We start from the raw sequence: 6047 nt of genomic DNA, 5'->3' as shown, positions 1-6047 counted from the left end.
TTATGTACTTGGATGTGTTATGTGTTCTTGCCGGATTGGTGATGAAATGGATAAAAAATACATTAACAGTAAAAACATAAACACAATATTTTGAAAAATAATGGTGCAAAAGCTGTCACTTTAACTCATTCACCGCCAGCCTTTTTGAGAAAAGTTGCCCACCTGCATTTTTGTGATTTTAACAAAATTTTAACAAAATTCCTTGCAGGAAAAATTATTTTCTATAAATATATAAACATACAAATTATATCAAATTAAAGAACACACCCTCTGCTTTCAAACAAACAATAAACAAACAAACAAACAAACAAAATGGGGAAAAAACTTTTATTATATATTTACTTTTTCTACTTAATTTAACCACTGAAATATGGATATTTCTCTTCAAAAATACAACATTTTGAGCAAAGAGCTTAAAAAATTGCGTTTTTTTAAAGGAATTTATGTTAGAGATCAGACTCAGAATGACTATCAAACATAAAGGCATTTAAAATAAATCATTAAATCTTTTTAACTTCCGTTTTTGATAAATTCGGTTTGGCATTTTGGCCATCTGGTGGATAAAAGTATTACACTTTCACTTTGAAATTCGTTCAAAAAGGCATATTTATTAGTTAAATATGAACTCATAAATGACGAGATAACTCGTCAATGGCGGTGAATGAGTTAAAAATGTTTTAATACAGTATGTACCATTTAGAACTTTCTTGACTGCTCTTTGTCAAAACACCCTGGTACCCAGAGGCGTCATACCCATTCAAACTGAGGGGGCACATGCCCCATTTTTTTTTAGCCAAATGGATTTTGCATGCAACCTCAAAATCAAAGAAGCATTAATTAATCTGTAATTTGTCTTTTAATCTGTTTAATATGCACAATACTATACATTTTGTGCTACATCCTTGTCACTTTTCAGAGATATTTGCTGTTTTGAAAGTGTTTTGGTCATGTTACATTACTTTATTTTGGCGGCAGGCCCTGCAGACAGTGCAGTTGCAGATGTCATCAGCGTCTGAGCGCGCTCACGGCTCTTTGCTGTTGCTGCTGCATTTTGCTATCTGAGGAATCAAAACGTGTAAGAAACGCTCACAACATTTCCAAACCCCAGTACGGTAATGTGCAGTTAAACTCCTCTGTGTAGAAAATGTATGGTTTAAAATGTGACAGTCTCGACGTTAGTAGATTTCTAGATTAATCTTGGTACAATGCCAAAGTTCGCCAGAGTTCACGGTGGCACGGAGTCACACATGTTCACATGTGGAAAAATTTGATGCAATAATGCGTTCCTCTAATAATTTTATCTACAAATTTTTCAAATCATTATTGAACATTAAAATCAATACATGGCTATAGCTTATGTCATTTTTGTTGTTTATATAATTTATGGATTTAAAATTACTATAACATGGTTGCTTTAAAGAAAGCGAAGGAGAGTTGAATCCATGTGCAAAAGGGCAAGCAAACACATCCAAAAGGGGCAATCCAAAACGTAATCCAATAAACAGGCAAAAGGTTAGGGCAGGCAGCAAAACAAACAATATCCAAAGAACAGGCACAGGTCAAAAAACAGGCAGATAAAGAACAAAAATGCAGGAAAACAGATTAACAGGTAGGAACACAAACAGGCTAAACATGCTAAGCAATAATCAGCCGTAAAATGATCAAAAGGAAGTGGCTTTATACTATACAAACAGGAAGTGGGAAGTGAAGCATGGCATGATGAATTTCAAAATAAAAGTCAGAACAGAATGTGGTAACAAAAAAAGTACGAAATACAAAACACAACCAAACACAAGACAAAACCCTGACATTTACACTAATTTTATAGGATAATGCAGTTGTTGTGCAAAATGTATTAATGACACAATTAAAACTTAAATAAATAAAACAGAACATGCCGTTTCAGATGTAAATATTATACCGATATGTCATTATTCCGATTGAATAGTATTTGATATGAAAGTTAGTCAACACTTTTATTTGGTTTTTGCATGAAATATTTCGTCTGATGTTTGTGTATGCTAAAATTTCTGTGAGCTGTGCACACTGTGCCCCCTTAAAAAAATGGTGCATGACGCCCCTGCTGGTACCACATAGCAGTATGTTTTAAAGCTCCCCCAACACCTTAGTAACTGCATAGAAACACCATGAAACCATCTGCAGCATCCTGGCATCATGGTGGCAATCTCTACATGGCTAAGCCCACTTATTTTAACTTTCTACAGTACTTAAACATTTTTTGACTAACAAACAGAACAACAATCAAAAAAATGCTTTTATTTCAGTGTGTTTGTTTGTCTTTTTGCTTTCCTATAGTTTTTCTAACCAGTTTTTTTTCTGTCCAGCTGGGTGTAACGGTGCAGGACTCTAAAGCTGAATTTTAAAGAAGCCCATTTGAGCAGATTTTCCTCATTAGAGGAAGCACCACGTGATGGAGAAGAGGCCTGCAGCAGCGCCACTGGTGTTCTTCTTGTTTATATTTAACAGCAGCACTCAGACAGTGAGCTTGGCATGACCTGTTTGTATGTTGAGGAAAGATTAGGACCCTTCCTTGCCTTTATCCTCTCTGCCTGTGGTTGCTTTCAGGATGTGGTAGAGAATCTAGAGCTCAAGCAGCATCTTTTCTTGAATATAAATTGCTCGGATTTTCATTCCCAGCAGTCGTCCCTCTGTTCAAACTCCATTTGTGCCTTCCGTCCTGGCCCAGCCTTAAAAGGGAGTATTCTCCAAGAGGGAGGTGTTTTTAAGCAATATACTCATCATGTGATTATTGGCATAGAGTCTGGTCCATATTGCAGCTAAATCTGGCCATCTAGAACTTCAAAAACGTACAAACGTGTATCAATACAATAGTGCTTGATTGTGCTATGGGTAAGATATGTCTTACACTAATATATTGCCTGTGATGTCGTGAAGAATACAAGTATAAGTAGACAATCCTGGGCAGTTGTCGTTTTCAATTTTTCATTTTATTCGCTTCCCGGTCAGAACATAACAAAGTGATGCCCTTCAGCATGCAGAGAAATCCAAAGACTGTGGTAGATTCAGAGAAGGGAAGCGTATGACCGTGTGTGTGTAAGAGAGAGAGAGAGCACACAGTTTAAAAACGAACAGAGGAAGTCTGTGTCAACAAGGCTCTATTAATTTTCCATCTCTACATTCATATCTGTGCCTATAATCCTCATTACTGCAGCCAGAGCCTCACATGGCTCATATAATGGCACGCACGTTCCTTGAAGAGAGTTTCTGGCTTTCAATCCCCCATGCCTCTGAGGTTTGTTTCTGTGATATGGAAAGCACGGTTATATAAATTCTCTGACTTGTTTATTAGCCAGAGGGTAAAAGAGGCAAAATGAGACGTTTGCATGCTGAATGATTTTAAGGATCATTTGACCACAGGGCATGAAGATTAAAGTGACCAGAGCCGGATTAAATAAATGGACTACACTAGGCAGGCTGCATTTTTTGGGCCCCCCCATCGAGGTTATTTATGAATTGAAATCTGAAACTTACCAAAGTTACTAATAAAAGTGAATTCACATTTTACATAGCCTAGTCTTTGCTTACAAATTGGTTGTTTGTATACCAAATTAAGTCATGTGTTGTATATTAACCAGTCTATCAGACAATTTTTTGCTAAATTTATTATTTATACGTCATTACACGGCTCTATTAAATGCTATTAAATTATCCTCACCTTATCCATTGGGAGTGTCATTGTTAAGGCAGTAGTACAAGTAAATAACCAAAAGGTGTCAGTAATCCGCGGGAGAACTTCGCTGCATATTTCTCTTCAAGATTGAGAATCGCAACGAAATCCTCGTCGAGCAACACGTCCACTGAGGTAAATGTCCTCAAAACACTGGTTATTTATGTTTCAGTTATATGAATTATATAATAACAGTTTTTATATTATGTATAACAGTTTTATCTCGAAGTAATGGTAGTGCTAAACTCTTATGTATCGTTTCTGAGGCTGCTAGATTTTTCTTTACGCTATTCACGTTTGTGAAGTGAATTTAAAGCACATATTGCTTGCATTTGACTTAGTTAGCCACTAACCATTGATTTTGTTATCATGTTTGGTATCTAACGTGATTTTTGTGGGGCTTAAAGAAAAAAAATCTTGACCCCGCTGTTCTGCCATTGCAGTCATGAATTATTATGCAAGGAACTGTTTTTTTTTTGCCTCGTTATTATACGCAAACATGCCTTATATAGCGTAGGGAAATGATCGTTTGTCCTTTATTTTATTTTTTTTGCAGCAACCATGTCTGTGTCCTTAAAGGAACTCTGTCATGTACAGAGTGGAACGATGAACTTGAAAATTAACCATTCTGATGACTGGCGTCCCCATCCGAGTCACCGCCTCAGACAACAACAGTCATAAACTCACAAACACAAATACACTCAGTAATGGGCTTAATAAAGAAAGACTTAACTATGATTTTATCTGTGTTAACCTATGATATCAGTTATTGATGTATTTTAAATATTTACGTATTACTAGGCTTATCATACATGCATTGAAGTTTTAAAATGTATCTAATATAATACTGTAATTAAATTGAATGTTTTGGATACCACCATTAAATTATTTTGTGCATGTAAAACACAAGCAGCAATGTTTTTATTGAATTCAATTTTGAATTAAATTGAATGTTTTGCATACCACCATTAAATTATTTTGTGAATGTTAAACACAAGTAAATGTTTTATTTATTGGAGATAAAATGGCTGTTAAGCCCACCGGCAACTATAGTTGCCACAGTGCATAGTTGTCATTTTCCTTTTTAAAAGAATTTTTTAGATGTTATCCATGTTTTATTTTTCAATGACATGCAAGCTAACATTCAAATAAAGGATTTAAAAAAGAAAGAAAAGGTATTTATCTCCTTCCTGTCACATGAGGCTGTCAACTTCTTATCTCTTCTTCCAAGAAACATGGCGAAGGCAAACCCTCCAAAAGAAAGGTCATTTTCATTTTACTAACAAGTATTTTTGGTTGACATTTATGTATCTACATAATCATGAAGGTCTCTAGAGTCATCCAAACAAAACAAATCTTACAAGAGATCTATAGTTTTTTATATACTTAGTCAAAAGTCCAAGCGGCAACTATAGTTGCCGGTGGGCAAATGCCTTGTAAGTACATATATCATGGGGAAATGGTGTATACTGTGTCAATAGGTTAATAATCAAGGTTATTGGTCTTTTTAGTGCTTTTTTCTTTTATAATATCATACTTAAAACCCTTTAACTAACATATCTACTGTCCATTAGACCTTAATTTGATAGGGAATAAAATCCATTCATACAGGTCATTTAAAGGGGTCATAGTGTGAAAATCAGACTTTTTCCATTTTTAAGTGCTATAATTGGGTCCCCAGTGCTTCTATCAACCTAGAAAATGTAATCAAAATTAACCCAGTAACTTTGTTTGGGTAAGCCATTTTCTGCAAGAATGTGAAAAATTAGGTCGTTCAGATTTTGCCTGTTTTGTGAAGTAGTTAGCAAGGCGAATTACAATAATACAGCCCCCTTAAACTGCATTATCCAACCACAGCACTGCCATAGCGCAGAGAGAAAGAGAGAAAGGAAAAAATACTTGACAGCACAATTGAGTTTCAATTACAACAAATCACCATCATTGTGATCAGTGTTTGCACTTCATCTGCTCATTTGCATTTTAAACGACACACCCAAAAACGGCTCAATTTTGCTCAGGCCTACAAATGATCAATTTTTACATGCTATAATAAATTAGCTGTGGAGTATTTTGAGCTAAAACTTCACATACACACTCTGGGGACAGCAAAGATTTATTTTACATCTTAAAAATATGTCATAATATGACCCCTTTAAAGAGGGAGACAGAGATCTCCTCTTCTTCCAAAGACTGGTTGCCCATTTTATTGATTTATTTTCATATTATTTTCATTAAAGGACAACTCCGGTGAAAAATGAACCTAGGGGTAATTAACACATGGTGACCGAGTAGATCGTTCTCTGGGATGCATTTTCATGATAATCGAATGTAAAGAGTT

This window comes from Misgurnus anguillicaudatus, chromosome 1, assembly GCF_027580225.2.
Source record: "Misgurnus anguillicaudatus chromosome 1, ASM2758022v2, whole genome shotgun sequence".
NCBI lineage: Eukaryota > Metazoa > Chordata > Actinopteri > Cypriniformes > Cobitidae > Misgurnus > Misgurnus anguillicaudatus.
Note: the sequence above shows the minus strand (reverse complement) of the source record.